The following is a 10,011-nucleotide window of genomic DNA, read 5'->3' as shown; positions in this document are numbered from 1 at the left end:
GTTTTAAAATAACGACGTGGACGTAAATTGCACACAGATGGCGCTCAGGCTCTCGGATGCTCCCGCGTGCCTCGGAAAATCGGGCAGAATTCCGAGAATACACCGAGCGGCATCCGTGCTCAGAGTGCGCATTCGCGGCATGAGTGCCAGTTTGTATTTATGTTTTTAACCTTTTAACTCTATACTGAATAAAACTTATTCTGTTTTTCAGGATATTCTATTTGTGTACTGTGTACTTTTAATATTTGTTTACTTGTTTTGCGCAATGTTTTTGCTCTTTGTCTATTTGGCATTATATGTAAGTTTCTCTGTGAACTACATTCTCTCTGCTGTATACACCAGAATTTCCCCCTGGGCTCAATAAAATCCATCTTAATCTTGATCATAATCTTAACTTTGCTATTGTAACATTAGTTCAACATGAGCTGTACAAACTAAAAGCCCAGTAATACTTAGATGGTTTCAGTTTGAGATTAACAGGTTTTAAACTGGGCAGCTGCTGTTTCCAGTAGGTTTTCCTGCACAGTATTCTTCCAGACACCTTCTTGTTCCCAGTAATAATATTTCCTGTTTTTAATTCCCATGGCATGTTGAACCACCTCTTTACATTTTTATTTCAGTGCTAACTCTTATAGGTATTCTTCATTACTGTGATAAAATGCATCAACGTGTCAAAACCAGACCTTGTTTGCGATTGTTTGTATGACAGATGCTTAAATGCATCTCTTTTTTTATCTCAAGAAAGCCTACAGGAAAAGCAAGATCTATAACACATTTAATGGCAAATTATACCGCAACAGGAAGCGTGACCCCTGATGCTTAAGTTAAATTACTTATCCTTCAATCGAATGCTCTTTATAAACTTGCATCCCCCACAGGTGACTTTAGGTGATGCGCCTAGATATTGGAGACTTATTTCTGAAGGCAGTTCTTTTGTGATCACCGTGGAAACAAGCCGTCAGCGGGACCACTGGGATTCAGACAGGCGGGTTGGGAGGGGGGGCATCATCCCTCACGGCTGCTCTTGCAAGCCAGAGAACGAGCCAGAAAACATAAAAACGGCCTCACCTTTCATATCAAGCCGGTCCCAGGATAAGAGGGAGGCGGGATGCCGCCGCCCCCCCCCCCCCCCCGCATGAGAGGCCGGGCTTATTGATGTGTCCCGTTCAATTTCTGCCTGAAGACCGATGATGAGAGGATGGGAGGCAGCAGCGAGGACGGTGTGGGTGTGTGACGCTGCCCCCTAATAGCAAAAACTGGGTGACTATTCAGAATGAGTCCTGACATGCAAACCCACACATACACACTCACAAAGGAGGCCTGAATCACTCCCCTCTGGAATGCCTGACATTCATATCATTACTATTGTTTGCTCTCTTATTTTCCCTTTCCAAAGCAGTTACTAGGCATTTTACTGAAAATGAAACGGATTCGGTGTAATGTTCTTTTTCTGGGATCTAAACTGAAAACTTTAAACGGTCTGCTAGTTGCTGCCATATCTGGGCCACTGCTACTGTATGCTGGGAAAGAACAGTAGGTGGCAGATTGGTTAGGGTCCATGAATTTTAAAATTACAAAAAGGGACAGCTTTAGAAGAGTAAATATTTTTACACACAAGCAGCCATAAAGGATTAAAATTATTCGCTAATTAAATCACTTTGGATAATTAAACATCTGCAGATAATGTCATGATCATATCTGATAAGTGCTTTGCATGAAATTTTGTTCCATGAAATCATTCTGTACTATACCATTAAATATCAAGCAGAGCTTTCACCCAAGATCAAGTACATACATTGGCTCTCCCCTAGAAAAAAAAGTAAATATTCATTTCCATTCACTAAGAACTGCAGCAGAACTATATGATGCAATAACACAATGCATTATGGGTGAATTATCAGCCCTATCCTTGTGGGTACTCTGTATGCGGGTTCAATCAAGTAACAGTGTGTCAGTAGCTTGCCCCTTCGACTCGACCCAGCGAAAAGTATTGTGTAATCTCAGGGGAAAAACGAAGTTCATTTATAGATTGACCCTCATTTAAAATGACTGACAACTATGGAAACTGTACAAATATAGAATTTATAACAATAACACCAGACTAATGCTAACACCAGGTTACCACTAAAGATTGTATTTATCTTTTTCGCATAATAATAAAAGTATGAAACAAGATTAAAAAAAACGTATCAAAAAGTCTTTTAAACTGGAATCCCTGAAAACCCAAAAGATTCCCATCAAAATCACATCTGATTCATCAGTAATTCCCTTATTAAGCATCTTGTTTATACCTTATTTATAAGCTGCCATAGCCTACTTTCTGAATCAGACCTGTCCAAACACTAACCGCGGACGAACTATGGATGCATGCTGTGGTGAGAAATATGGAAGCCCTGAAGGGCAAAATGCACCAGCAAGTATGAAAGCACACCTGCAATTGTAAATACACACCAGCAAATACGAAAAGACGCCAGCAAATATGAAAGAACACCAGCAAATACGAAAACACTACAACGTTCGCGGCACTGAAAATGGAAAGTGTATGTGCCTACTGATCATCACGTGCTTGTTACTGATTGGTCAGGGAGCCTGTCAGTTGGCCTCCCATTGGGTACCTGTAGAAGTAAGAAATGCTTTGTCCTTACTGTGGCCAACAGTTTAAAAATATTACTAATTTTCACTGTGCGTATTTTACCTATTCTAAAAGGGGATTTGTCCATGGGGCATGAGAGACCGGAAGCCCACTACTGGTGACGGTAAGCACACTTAAACTGGATGGCTGTGGAGAGATACTTTATCCAAAGACGGCAGTATATGTACCAAACATAGCTAAGAACAAATGAAAGTGAATGGCAGAATGATAGCCACATATTTGTATTTGGGTAAAGTTAGCATTTAATTTGGATTATTGTATCATGTGATATATTCTGTATAACACATTCTGTATTATCCATTAAAGCAGTTTGGACTGACACCATGGAGATCCCACTGAACAAATCAAATAGGTACTTTAATAAGAATGTCAAATGGCCTGACTTGAAGTTGACAGGGGATAGTTGTGCCTTAAACAGTGCATTGTTTTCATTTTCTGTTTTCCCACTATATCATCTGATGCCATGGATCAGGAAAATGTGGCTCCTTATCCAGCACTTTCCCCAAATCCAGGGCAAATACAGCTGAGTGGCATCATGGTACTCAGATTGACACAGTACTGGATACTCAGATTGACACAGTACTGGATCAAGGTGTGGTGCTCTCTCTCTTTTTTTGTGTCAAAATATCAGCCATGTGGGGCACTCACTGACTTATTGTTTAAATGACTTTGCTGTTTCAGGGTCTGAGGATGTCTTCTCAGATGATCCTGAATCAGTGGTTAGATGCCAGACTGATCTGACCCTGTATGATCTCTAGCCATGGAATCAGGCATCAGTTCTATGACATGTGGGCTAGACAGACTAAAGGATGCCTGTGAAAGATGTGGAGGAAACCAGAAACCTTGTAAATCTCCATATCCATGTAGACTGATAAAACTTCTCAGGAGGAAATATTCAGTCTTGCTTTACCTTTGGAAATGTTAAATACAAAGGAGGGAGACAAAGAACCTCAAGTAGACAAAATAGCGAGAAAATGGCCAAAGAGACCAAGATGGTGACTCTAGGGATCTAAAGATGGTACCTTTGGATTAACTAGTTATGACTATCGCCCGATTGACAGGCTCTTTGTCCAATCAGAAACAAGCATGTGATAAACAATAGGTAGATATCCTTTCCATTTTCAATGCTGCTAATGTGTTTTCGTATTTGCTGGTGTGTTTTCGTATTTGCTGGGGAGTTCTGTTCTTCAAGGCTTCCATAGACAAGATGCCGCCCTCCTCTAATCAAATTGCCGACCGACGGCAAACTCGGACCCCGATATCGCATTGTGTGTTGCCGGGGAAACAGCTGCCGGCTCAGGTGGCCTACCTTCCCACCAATCCAAAAATTACAAAACCTCTATTAGCAAAATTACAAAACCTCTATTAGCATGTGTAACAATTTCGAGCAATACTTATATAATGCTGATGTGCTGAAAAATGTGTCAGACAGATGATAATATGAAAAGAATCACATATTTATTAAACCCAATCTTGAAGAAATGGATGCCATAAAACCCCAAATGGAATAGTGTAATACACTTTGGGGAGAGGCAAATAAATGTGGTCATGTGGGAATAAATGATGAAAATTCATAAATGAGACATCACGTGATTCCAGGTGTTAGTCATCTGATTCTGGTTTCAGGGGCAATATCGGAGGTAGGGGCTGAAAAGAGAGATAATATTTTTCTCCAATGTAAAAATGTCATTATGATTTATGACAGACACACTGTTCTCAGTGCCCTGCATTATTACGGCAGGCTTCTCGTGGAGATATTCTCTGAGCAGAACCATAAGAGGACCATACGCACACCTAAAGCCATCACTGCACCATAATGCATATTCATTAACAGTGTTCTTGCTGAAAACCAGTCACACTGGCTCACCACTTAACTATAAACACAGCTATATTGAATATCATGCTAATGCAGCCTACAGCAGATCTAAACACAGTATCTATACATTTAACTTTAAAAGAGCGCAATGCCTATATTGCTTTTCTGTTTCATCTGTCTTCTAGAACCAGTGAAGGATCACTGAAAATGTAGGAAAGAAATTCGACAAGTCGACTACTATCCCCCTGTTCCCCTTGCAAGCTAGCAAAGTGTTTTAAGGTCCCTTCTGGTGTCATCGCCGACATTGTGCAACTGTCAGTCCCCAAGTCGACTACTATCCCATCCCAATAAGTTATCGTATTGACCAGTAAACGACAAGAAGCATAAATAACACAATCAACAAAAATCTGCTGCCAAGTCAATCAGTACTTGTACTGATCGCTTGCTCCATTTTGATCGCGGTTCCCGAAGAGAACTCTATCGGCAATCTGTGGGTCATCCTGCTAGTCCCGGATGTAGAGGGTTGAATTTCGGATCGTATTTTAAACCACTGAAATTGTGGCAGCGCATTTGAAACAGCGAAAATAACGGGACTGAATATTGTAAAGCAGAAATAAGAGGACTGAATGTTACTGCTTGAATAATACAGACGCGAATAAAACACATGGAATATTTTCAACTGAATTTGTTCTTTTGAAATTTATTTTGAGGCAAAATTAAATGAACTTAATTCATGTGGTTGAATTATAAACATGCACTTTAAAATACGTATCTTTTGGAACTGAACTTTGGAAGCAGAATATTTTTGTACTGAATATTTAAGCAATGAAATTACGATAGAAATGTTTTCAGTTGAAATGTTCAATGTTTAAATGTATGCACATATTAAATTACAGTCCCCAAAAATTCAAAGCGTCATTAATGCAATGCGTTTTTATTCGATAAGTGTAATTCAACGTGTTTTTTTTCCCATCAACGACTTTTGTCATTAATTTACTTCCCTACAGGAATGGCAACCCAACACCACAACCTCCAACCACTGAGCCACTTACAACAGGTTTCCATACTAAATAACAGTCTCCATTTCAGTACTATATTCTTCGAGGGGTCTATTAAAATTGCAACCTATAGAGTTATCACAGAACAAAAGCACACTAATATCAAAGAATTTAAACCAGCAAACTCCTGATTTGGCGACATGTCAGTTTCTGAGTGGTGACTGACAGTTAGTTAATAAAGGAAACGGCCGCACATTTGATACCATCGGGGTTCTGTTCCAAACGACCTCCACCTTGGCGACGCAGCAGGACGCGATGCTGTCTGGGACCTTATTAAATATTGATGCCGTATGATTGAACTTGACATTGACTGAAAGGTGCCCATCTGTACTTAAATGTAGTTTTCTAGGACATATAAGGAAAGGGCTGACCAGACGTCCGCATGTTTGTAAACTGCACAAGAGGTGTGCTTCCTTCATGTGGTCAACAGTTGGTGTGGTTGTCAAGAACTACATCTTTCAACAATAGCCTGCAGGTTCGAGCCCCATGGTCAAATTGATTTCTGCACCCAGGCACAGCACTGGTGAAAGACCTTGAAACCACTGTCAAGCTGATAAATATAATGGAATTAGCTTGTGATTCTATTTGGCGATTAAAAAGAAATAAAAACAATGTAATCAATAAATACACATGTCAGCTACTGAATGATTCAACCAGTCAAGGTAAAAAGATGAATTAGGTTTATACTCATTAGATGAGTCTGAGTTCTCTCGAGGTGCCTTTATTTAACAATTACGGCTCTACTTGGAGGACATTATAAATGTGCAGAATGAATCGCCACATTGGACCTGCAACTGGTTTAATGAGTGCAATTGTTAGTGCTGGATTCATTTGCTTGGTTTTAATTGAATCAATTGTGTGGAAGAAATAAGGCTCCCAAACTGACAGTGGTTGGGATGACTGTGAGCTGTCAGTCACTGAGATATCCAATGGAAGACAAATAAGTAACCGATGGGGAAGCGGGATAAACCAGCCAGCGATAGACAGCCCACGATTATCGCGCCTACGCTGGCTTCCAAAACCCCATTATTCCATCACTATATGCTCTATTCTTGTTATATTTTGTGCATATCTTTCTGGTGAAATGCAAGTGCTTTTACAAATAAATACAGAACTCCAGTTTCCTTTTTCATTAGTAGAAGAACAAAATCAAATCCATTTTTGTTCAAAGCCCGCCCACGGAGAGCCCACGCCGAAAGAAGGGCTGTCATATTTGGACAGCTCTGTCCGACAGGGTGACCGTGATCCGAGAACCGCCTCGCTGAATAGTTTCCGACCCATTCTGACAGGTGCATCCTATCTCAGATGGAGCGCACGCACCACCCCAGATTAATCAGGGACATCACGATCGAGCCAAATGAGCACACTGAGAAATCAGCCAGGCAGCCCCAGCCCAGGGGTGACAGACACCCACCCATGCTCACTCTGTGGGCTGCGTTGGAGCTGAGCCCCCCTCCCCCCCTTGCCTGGGCGTCCTCATCCCTGAAATGGCATTTGCTTCACAGAGAAAGCACTGCTCGTTAGCGTAAAGCCTATGTAAGTTAAATGAACACACACATATTCACAGGTGGCATTGTCGCTCACACTTCCAAGGTTAAGGGTTCGGATTCCATGTTTCCTTTGTGTGTGTGGAGTTTGTTCAAAAGGTTTCCAGCTGGAGGCCAAAAACATGCAGTTAGGCTAATTAGTCTCTCTAAATTACCCGGAGCGGCCTCTGCCTTCTGCCCTCTGCTGCCTGGGATAGGCTCCAGGGCCTCCCACAACCCTGACCCGAACACGCAGTTAGACAGATAAACATGTGCGTTTTAGCTGCTGCGGCCAGTTATTTCTGGTTTGTTTCAGCACCTTTTCAAAAGGCATTTTCATGCCTTAAGGTTTTACAGGTCCTCCTTATGCCAATAATTAAGGCGAGAAACTTTATTCAAGGGGTACAACAGCAATTCCCCTTATTGCATTTGACCTTGAAACTTTTTCCCCTCCCCTCTGTCTGTTAGCTCTGCTCCCGCCCCCTGCCCATGTTGGGTCCAGTCATGAGTCCCAAATGTTTCGTGCTCGATATTCCAGGGTTCTTACACTACATACTACATGGACTAAAGTATTGGTACACACATCTTAATCATTGATTTCCAGTGTTTCATTCAGACCCATTGCCACAAGATCAAGCACCTAACCATGCAGTCAGGTTTACAAACATTTGTGGAAAAATGGGTCATTCTGAAAAGCTCAGAAAAGCCCATAGTGCATAATAGTCACCAACACTCTGTTGACTTAATAACTGCAGAGTCCCAGTTTCCTCTGGCATTAACTCCAGCACAAAAACTGTGCGCTGGGAGCTTCATGGAATGGGCTTCCATGGCCGAGCAGCTGCAAGCCTCACGTCGCCAAGCACAATTCCAATGGTCAGATGGAGTGGTATAAAGCACAGAAAATGTGTTCCATGGAGTGAAGAATTGTGCTTCTCTGAGTGGCAGTCTGTTGGATGAGTCTGGGTTTGGCGGATGCCAGGAGAACGTTACCTGCCCGACTGCGTTGTGCCAACTGCGAAGTTCGGTGGAGGAGGGATAATGATGTGGGGTTGTTTTTCAGGGGCTCGTCTAGGCCTCTTAGTTGCAGTGTAGGAAACTCCTAATGCTTCAGCATACCAAGACATTTTGGACAGTTCTATGCTCCAGACATTGTGGGAGCAGTTTGGGGAAGAGCCCTTTACTGTTCCAGCATGACTGTGCCCCACTGCACAAAGCAAGGTCCATAAAAGCATGGTTAGGTGAATTTGATGTGGAAGAACCTGACTGACTCCTGACCTTAACCCCATTAAACGCGATGATCTAGAACAGAGATTGTGAGCCAGGCGTTCACATCCAACATCAGTGCCTGATCTCACAAATGCTCTTCTGCATGAATGGGCAAAAATTCTGACAGACACTCCATAGACTTGTGGAAAGCCTTTCTAGAAGAGTGACATCTGTTATAGCTGCATAGGGGGAATACTTTTGTCCATGTAGTGTATGTATATAAGAAACACATATTATTATTGGGTGAGGAGCTTGATTGGTAACGAGATGCATAAACGCACAAAAAACATGACCTGGGATGTCAATAGAACCTTGATTTCAATGTGATATTAATTCTGGGGCTTATTGCAATAAGCTCTGACATTAACAGGGGTCAGAGGGTCCGGGGGGTTGATTTTGAGTGCGCTGATTGGACAAATTGTGGTAAGAGGCAACCACTTGACTTTCAAACCGATTGCTCCTAGCAGTGGTAAGAAGGCCCACCACAAGTGGACTTAGTATGGGGGGTGGGGCCCGTTCGGTCCATTTCCTCTGCTACTGCTCCTCACTGAGCTAGCTGTCACCGCCACACCACACACTCGTCCCTCACCTCACCCGGATGTAGGGCTGCTGTCATGCACCATTGTAGACAGGCTGGCTGCGGTCCACTGCTTCTCATCCCCCCCCTCCCCAAGATGAGAGTGAGCCAAGTCCAGCCAGGAGGTGCACTGCTGCAACGCTGACATCTGGTGGCCGCCTGTGACTGTTGCACAGCTACCGAACAGCCAGATGTCCGAACGTCAGACCCCCCTCATCTCCCCGCCACAGTCCCTCAGCTTCCTGTTACGTTCACGTCCAGGTCAACTAGCCGCATGCCGAGGTCGCGGAATGAGTCCCTGAGGAAAAGAACGTCCAGAGGCTGCGTTTGTTTAAAGAAGACATCAAAAGAAAGTGTGGCTTTCCGTCTTACACCAACACCTCCCCCGAGGTCTTCCATTTATAGCGCCTCGCCGGTGAAATCATGCACACAAAATAAACCAAACAGACGACGCACCTAGTTGGTTTTAGACAAAACGAAAGCCAGCCAATCAATTTTTGGGGTGTAAGTGTGCGGGGGCGGGGGGGGGGGGGGGTGCAGAGAAGACCTAGCTTTTCTGGGTTGTCCGACAGTCTAGCCCCCATTTCCTGCCTTGGCTGGCGTTCCCGGGAGACCCCCCCCCCCCCCCACAATGTCTCCAAATGGCAGTGAGCAGCCAGAGGGCCTCTTTTTGAAAGGAGGTGCCCTGATGTTCATCTCCTCTCCTGGCCTGGCTGGGTATTTTTAGTGCTCTTAAACGGTGCACGGGAAGCAGCTTGGGGCGTCTTTGTCCGTTCCCATGATGCACTATACATACCCCGTCTTCGCTCGGACTATGATTAGGAATGGCGGGTGGAAAGCCCTCACATCTCATCTCCCAAATACTTGCCGTTTCAGGGTGGAGATGCCCGCAGTCAGCGTTTCTCGTACCTGCCCCACACTGGAGTGCCTCTTTCCGCTCTTCATTCCACCCAAATCAGGAGGGTACGCGGCTGCCAGCGTCCTCTGTCACACACCGAGCTCTTCATCATTCTCAGTCTCTCACTACAGCATTTTCACGTGTCGTGTGAGAGGCCTGTGAGATTGAAAAGGAAAAAAATGACCATAATCAACGGATACCAAAGATAAATCTGTTA

The sequence above is a fragment of the Paramormyrops kingsleyae genome, chromosome 1 (assembly GCF_048594095.1).
Source record: "Paramormyrops kingsleyae isolate MSU_618 chromosome 1, PKINGS_0.4, whole genome shotgun sequence".
Taxonomy (NCBI): domain Eukaryota; kingdom Metazoa; phylum Chordata; class Actinopteri; order Osteoglossiformes; family Mormyridae; genus Paramormyrops; species Paramormyrops kingsleyae.
Note: the sequence above shows the minus strand (reverse complement) of the source record.